The sequence below is a fragment of the Ursus arctos genome, unplaced genomic scaffold (assembly GCF_023065955.2).
Source record: "Ursus arctos isolate Adak ecotype North America unplaced genomic scaffold, UrsArc2.0 scaffold_28, whole genome shotgun sequence".
In the NCBI taxonomy this organism is placed as follows: Eukaryota; Metazoa; Chordata; class Mammalia; order Carnivora; family Ursidae; genus Ursus; species Ursus arctos.
In genome coordinates, this window is record NW_026622963.1 from 3,165,050 (window position 1) to 3,172,367 (window position 7,318).

Consider the following 7,318-nt stretch of genomic DNA (forward strand, 5'->3'; position numbering starts at 1 on the left):
ACCTTCCTCCCCAGCCACGGTGTTGGGAGAAACAGCAAAAGATAGCCCCCCCAGACCTTTGCCCCAGCCCTCCCCCCACCATGCCGGCATCTGGTGGGGCTGATGGATGGCACCTGACACCTAGTGTTGACAGGACACACGGGGCTGACTAGTCCTGGGAGGAAGTCTCTCTAAAACCAAGGTGATTTGTTACACAGCAATATGTAACGGATACACTCTCCGTGTTCCTGTTTCACGCTCACCACAATGCTTCGGCATCTGTGGGTTGATGCTGGCCTTACCGGTGAGAAGCGAAAGCCCAGAGAAGTCAAGCTGTTGCCTAAGGTCACACAGCCAAGTGGTGGTGCAGGTTGTAACCAGGTCTTCCTGCCTCTTGTTTCTGTGCTTTCCGGATTGCACCTTGCTAGTTTTCCCTCCTCGGAGGTGCTGGGATTTTTCCTGTGACTCGCAGACACTGGTCCATAGAATTTCATGCTTCTCAGCCTGGGCTCTGGCTCTGGACGCTATGGTTGGGAGGCTTAGCAAGCTGGGGGAGCATGGAGTAGCCAGTGGGCTCCCTAATACCGCCTCCCCATATGGGGAGGCTGGCCTCGGTTTCTTCATCTGTGAAATGGGTCTAAGACTCCAGACAGGTTGCAAAGAACAAATGAACTCAGGAGCAGAAAGTGCTTTGGAAAACTAGAGGTACAGATGTGCACATTGATGTGGTCTGAGACATGGCCCAGGAGAGGATGAAGGGCTTGGCGGAGGACCTGGGATGAATAGGAAGCAGAAAGGGTCAATCAGACACAGGGTCTGGGCTGGGATTCCCTTATGAACTGTTGTCAGCTGTGATGCCACCTGACTTCTTGTGTCTGAAATCCTGGACAGTCCTCTGGGGTAACCAGTGCCTTTTCTAGACTCTCCCTCTAAAACCCTCATCCCCTTTAGAGCAGTGGGATTTTACCCACATAGCCTGAGCCCCTTCCACGTGTGGGAAGCTTACGTACATGATCTAATGGAATACTCACACCGAACACTCACTAACCTCTTTATATATCTGTCTGTCCCATTTTACAGATATGGACAAATGAGGCTCAGAGGAGCTCAGTCGTTTGCCTAAAGTCTCATGGGAGGTAAGGGACTGAGCCAGGGTTTGGACTGAGATTGTTCTCGATTCAGAGTCTGGTTGCCTTTGGGCTCCTTGGTTTTTTATACACTTGGCTTTCACCCCCGAGAAGCCAAGCTCTGTGAGATTGGGGTCTGGGCACAGGGGTCCCAGAATCCTCCCCTGTGGGTGGGATTCCAAAGTGACTGGCAGCCAGGTGCCCACAGGCCGGACTTCTCTTCAAGGAGGGGCTGAGAGGAGCCTTCCCAGAGTACCATGGCTCTGTGTACGTGATAACCCTTCTGTGACGTCGCTACAACTGTCTCATAATGGGTCCCCCCACAGGCCTCCAGGAGCTCCCTTTGTTCCCCTCTACGCCTCAGCCAGAGGGATCTTCTTAGAATGCAGCCCTGGCCAAGTCCTTCCCCTGCATAAAGCTATCTGTTGGCTGCCCACTGAAGTCCAAGCTCCTTCCGGGACATTAAAGGCCCTCCTTGGTCTGCAGCCCCCCATCCCTTCTAGGCGGAACCTGTTCCCTAAATAAGAATGTTCCCTAAATGGGCCGGACTGATATGTGACTCCAAGCCTCTGCCCGTGCTGTTCCCTCTTCCTAGATGCCCTTCACCCACTCCGTTGCCTTGATTGTCAAACTCCCTTCTATTCATTAAAAGTCGTAATCCCTAGTCACATTTCCTGTATTTATCAGGAGACACGTGCACGTGGCACAAAATGGCATATAGAGAGGATGGTCTCCTCCCTCTCCCCCCTCCCGGGCCCCGCCACGCAGGCCCCTTTGGGTTCGCTGGTTGTTGGCTGCCTTTGTGTCCCTTAATATCTTCACTCCTCAATGCTTCAGCTCACCTGTCCTTTCCCGTGGGACCCGTCTCCTGACGGCTCCCCCTCACCTGGCCCAGGCCGACCCTGACAGCAGAGTCTCACACGGCACCCAGACCTCCCTCCCATTCGAGCCTTTTATCTGACTGTCTGCTGCTCGGCTGGCTTGGGAGCTGCTTGAGGGTGGTGAGTGTGTCGGGTCGGTTTCTGGGCAGATTCTGGGCAGAGGGCCCTGGGGCACAGTGAATGCGAGTTGAGGGTATGGTGCACGCGCGCGTGTCTTCAGGTGGTGACAGCGGAATGCCTGGGGCTGCTGCACTTCCCAAGGTCCCCTTGTGCTAAGGAAGGATGAGCAGTGCTAGGGACACGCAGGAGAGGGCAGGGGGCGGAGACGCGAGAGAAAGCTACATCTTCACCTCTCGCTATAGAGCAGAACAAGTTCCAGATGCGTGATGAGACTGCAAAATGTGAAAACAATGAAACCATGAAATAACTAGAATAAAATGTTGATGATTTTGATCTCTGGCTGCTAAGGGCTGCTCGAAGCAACAGCGGTAATGGAAGAAATTATCATGGAAAAGATGTATGTATTTGCTTACTTAAAATTAGGAACTTCTGTACGTCCAAACATACCATAGATGAATTCAAATAAAAACAAATATGTAAAGAGCACTTGCAAATCAAAAAGAAAGAAAATCTAAAAACCTCAATAGATTAAAAAAAAAAAATCCTCGATAGAAAGAACGTAGGCGGTGGACCTGGAAAGAAAGTTAACAGAAGGAAAACTGTAAGTGACTAAGTTTATGTTTCAAAGTAAGTAACTAAGAACAGGTGTAACCTGGTTAGAAAACAAAGGATTCATTTGAAATAGTGAGATGGTATTTTTCACTTACTGCTTTACCCAAACCATATACGGGTAAAAAAATAGTGCTCCACGGGACTGAGATAAAGTGAGACGAGCAGGATGAATGTTCTTCTGTACCGAGGGCACTCGAAACGGGGCGGCGTTCAGGAAATCGGTTTCTCAATACAGCTCAAAAGCCTTAAAGATGTTTATGCCCTTTGTTCTAGCAATTCTGCCTCTGGGGATCTTTCCTGAGAATACTCTTTTTTTTTTTTTTAAAATAACAGCAAAACTCTATAATGGTCTAAATATCCAATAACAAGGAATTACAGAAATGATGGCCCATCTATGTGACAAAACATCACACAGCCTTTAAAACTCATGCTTAACCAAGGCACCTGGGGGGCTCAGTCAGTTGAGCGTCCGACTCTTGGTTTCGGCTCAGGTCACGATCTTCAGGGTCGTGGGATCGAGCCCCGTGGCAGCGGGGAGTCTTGTGGATTCTTTCTCTCCCTTCCCCAGCTCTCTTTCTCTCACACAAATAAAAAAATAAATCTTAGAAAACAAACGAACAAGCTCATGTTTAACCACTCCTGGCAATTGCACCTGGGAGGACAGGAGGGGAGTTCAAGGTGCAACTAGGTTGGTTTTCCGTGCACTTTGTATTTCTTGGAACTATTTACCGTAAGTGTGTGTTTTTTAATGAAAAATATCATGTTTTAGAATTATTTTTAATTATTTGGAGGAGTTATCATGTTGTAAGGCCGAATGGGAAAAAAGCAGGTGATAAACCAACATAGAGAGAATACGATACCCCATTTACTCACATACATAGATGTTCCGCAAGCGCTGGATTCAGCCCCCGCCCTTACGAAGCACCGGATGTACGCGTGCACGTTGCGGTTAGGTGTCGATGCGTGTACACACACACACACACACACACGCACACACACACGTCTGCTGGACCTCGAGCAAAGCCACGGTGCTGGAGGGCTCCCATCTTGCGTAAGCCCCACGTCGTGGCTCTAGATGACAGGGCCACAGCTCGACTTTCTTTTTTTTTTTTTTTTTTAAAGATTATTTATTTATTTATTCGACAGAGATAGAGACAGCCAGCGAGAGAGGGAACACAAGCAGGGGGAGTGGGAGAGGAAGAAGCAGGCTCATAGCGGAAGAGCCTGATGTGGGGCTCGATCCCATAACGCCGGGATCACGCCCTGAGCCGAAGGCAGACGCTTAACCGCTGTGCCACCCAGGCGCCCCACAGCTCGACTTTCTAACTGGGCTTCCTGCCCTCCCTATGGCCCAGTAGGCAGCAGTGGGAGTGGGCAGGGTGGGGGCGGGGGGAAGAGAGGAGGATGCCCCCAGTCCTCGGGAGGTGATGGGGTGCATCTCAGCCTCATTCGGCTTTCAGAGAGGACCCCACCCTGACTAATGAGGCTCCTACCATTCCAGATGCCCCGCAGACCCACCCGTGTCTGCCCAACAGCAGGTTTGGCGAAGACGTGACATGTTCTAAGAACAGAAGACCACGTCCTACAGATGCTTCCAGGTAACTGGTTTCCACTCGTCCAGTCACTGGATTCATGTGTGATTTGTTTTGGGGGTTTTTGGGATGCAGAGGATTTTCTGAGCCTCAGCACGGAAACCCTGATTCACAGACAGGCTCAGCACTCCTTGGGGGCCTGGAGGGACAGCACAGGCAAGATGACGGGGCAGTGCTACGCCAGACATGTCGGTCATGCACCCTGGCGGTCAGGCCACGGAAGAGCATTTAGAAGAGAGGAATAACGATGATAAGAAATAATAAAGCAACGATCATTTATTGAGTATCTATTATATGCCACGAATTATCTCATTAAATTACTCCGCCGTCCTTGTGGAGTAGGTAGTGTTCTGCCCGCTTCATAGGTGGGGAAACTGAGCCTCAGGTGAAATGACCTGGCTGGATACCTGGCAGGTGAACGGCAGAGTTTGAGTTCAAATCCAGACGGTTCCGTCTCCCAAACTGACGTCCAGAGCATACCTGGCATGTGTTGCTCTCGGGGTGAGTTGCTGGAAACAGGTGGACTCTAGGAGTATCAACTGAACGCCAAGCCCCGGCTCAGATGCTTCTATATGGTATCTCGTTTAATCCCCAGAACGGCCTCTGTGGGGTACGTGTCATTATTGTCCCTTTACAAAGGAGAACACTGGGGCTCAGAGGTGTGTCCAAGATCACATGGGGCCAAATAAAGGTCTTTGTACGGAAGCTTTATGGGGAGAATGAGTCAGGAGCAGCCTGGACCCAGGATCAGAGCCCCCAGAGCCAGAAAAGACTGGAGAATGGGCGGGGCTGCTCCTGGGACACCGTCTCCACCCACGGGAGGCCTCAGAAGGTCCAGAGTAACTATGACTTTGGACAAGCCACCACCCCAGCCACTAATACTATGGAAAAGTATCATGACGGTTAAATGAGATCATGCACATGACAGGTGTGGAGAGACACCGGGCTCCGGGAGACGCTGGCCCAGGTGAGGTCCCACCTCTCCTGCCCACTTTCCCTTCCCTACCGGCCTCAATCAGTGGGTCAATGCTCCCGGTGGGCTAGAAGACCAGACTGGCAGCCCACCCTAGCTGTCCCTGTCCCTGACCCACACCAGTAGGTCGTAAGGATTCATAGAATGAGAGCCCACTGATCTGCTTCCTAGGCTCTTGACCTTGTCCTCGGTCCGGACTACCAGGGCAGGCTGGGGTCAGGGGGTGCTGACCGGAGGGTCTCTGGGAGCCTCCCCAGACCCAAGTGAGCCCCCAACCCGGCCTCACTCCCCCAGCCTGTGCCGCCATCATGCTGAGCCTGGGGATAGGCAGCTGCATGCAAAGATTCTGGGGGCCAAGGCAGTCCCTGGGCCACTGCTCCAGGGACTGTCCCTGAAGGCTTTCTCAGAGGGACAGCCCCCAAGCACATTCCAGGTGACATACCATTTTCCTTTCTCCCACAGCCCCTGGCAGGGGCCCTCCCGCTCCAGCAGGGGACAGGAAAGTGACTCAGCTCCCCAGCCCCCTCCTCAGACTCACAAGCTCGCTCGCAGCCTTGCTTTGGAAAAAGGGTGGTTTTCATTTCTTTCCTTTCCCCCCGCCCCTTCAAACACTCTTCCTTGTCTGTCCCTGGGTTCTTTCTCCCACGGGCCTCCCTGGTCTGGGCCAGGAGACTGTGGGCAGCCCTTCTCCATCCTCTCCCGGTGGAGGGTCCCGCCGTCAGGGCGGGCTGTGCGGCCCTACTGTGCGTGGTGGGAAAGAGGCCGGACTCCGGAGGCCCCAGCTGGCCCCCTATTATATCGGCTTCTATTAAATTGAAACCCATAGCACGTCTATTACACAATAAACCACAGCTATTTCATGGGTCAAATTAAGTTTTATTTGGGCAAATTACAACCTTTCCTACAGTCGTGCCTTTGTGAGGCCAGTCCTTTTTAATAAAAGCAAGCATTTCTGGGGCTGGCCCGGCTGGACCAAAGCTCCGTGGTGGGTTGGGGGCTCAGGCCAGGGCTGGCAAGAGGGTGGGAGTGTGTGTGTGTGTGAGACGATGGGGGAGAGAGAGATGGGAATTCTTGGGGCCCTTCTGGGGAATGGATTTGTCCATCTTTCCCCGCTGCTTCCCCATCCCGAGGTTACCATGGAAGCCTGCAGAGAAGTTCTCATTTAACAAGAAAAAGGCAGCAGCAGTAGCAGTGGGAAAGCATTTCCCGGAATCCAGGAGGAAGCGTGAGTCACCAGGCCTGCTCAGTGAGCCCTGCGTGGCCACCACGGACCCAGCCCAGGAGGCCTGGAGCACAGGGCCAGCCACCAGGACTGCACCAGGCTGCCCGCATAGACATGCCCACTGCCCAGGCTGACGCAGACTCCAGGAATGCAAACAAAACTGGGTGGAGGGGCCTTCTGAGGGCCGGGGCACTGGGCCAGACCAGAGGGGGCAGGCTTGGAGGAGAGGCCTGTGGAGGGGCCTCGGGTCTCAGAAGAGCCCCTCGCTGGTATGCCTGGAGCCCAGGCCGGTGGGAAGTCTCCTGCCTCCCCGTGTGACCCGGTCTGGCCCTGCCAGCTCTGGCTTCCGGGCTCCTCCTCACAGGGCGGGGGCTGGAGCTCCCCCAGATCAGACACGATCTCAGCATGGGTCCTGGACCAGCAGCATCCGCATCACCTGGGAACTGGTCAGCAATGCAGATTCTCAGGCCCCACGCCAGCCCTACTAAGTCAGAAACTCTGGGGGTGGGGTCCAGAGACCTGAGTTTTACCAAAGCCTGCAGGCCGTTCTGAAGCTCGGCAGGTTTGCGGACTGCCGCTCTTGGGGATCTGTAAGTCCCCTTCGAGCCCACATCGGCTGGTTATTCATTCAAAAATGAAGAGGTAATGCTTACTGGGTGCCGGATCCGGGCTAACTGCTTTGCACATTTACTTCCCACAAGTACCCTGTGCGGGCAGTTTCTGTGATCATGTCTCCGTCTGACAGGCGACCTAAGTGCTGCTTTGCAGCCAGTGTTCTGGGATCTAGCGGTGATGGAAGGTGCTGGGCCCAA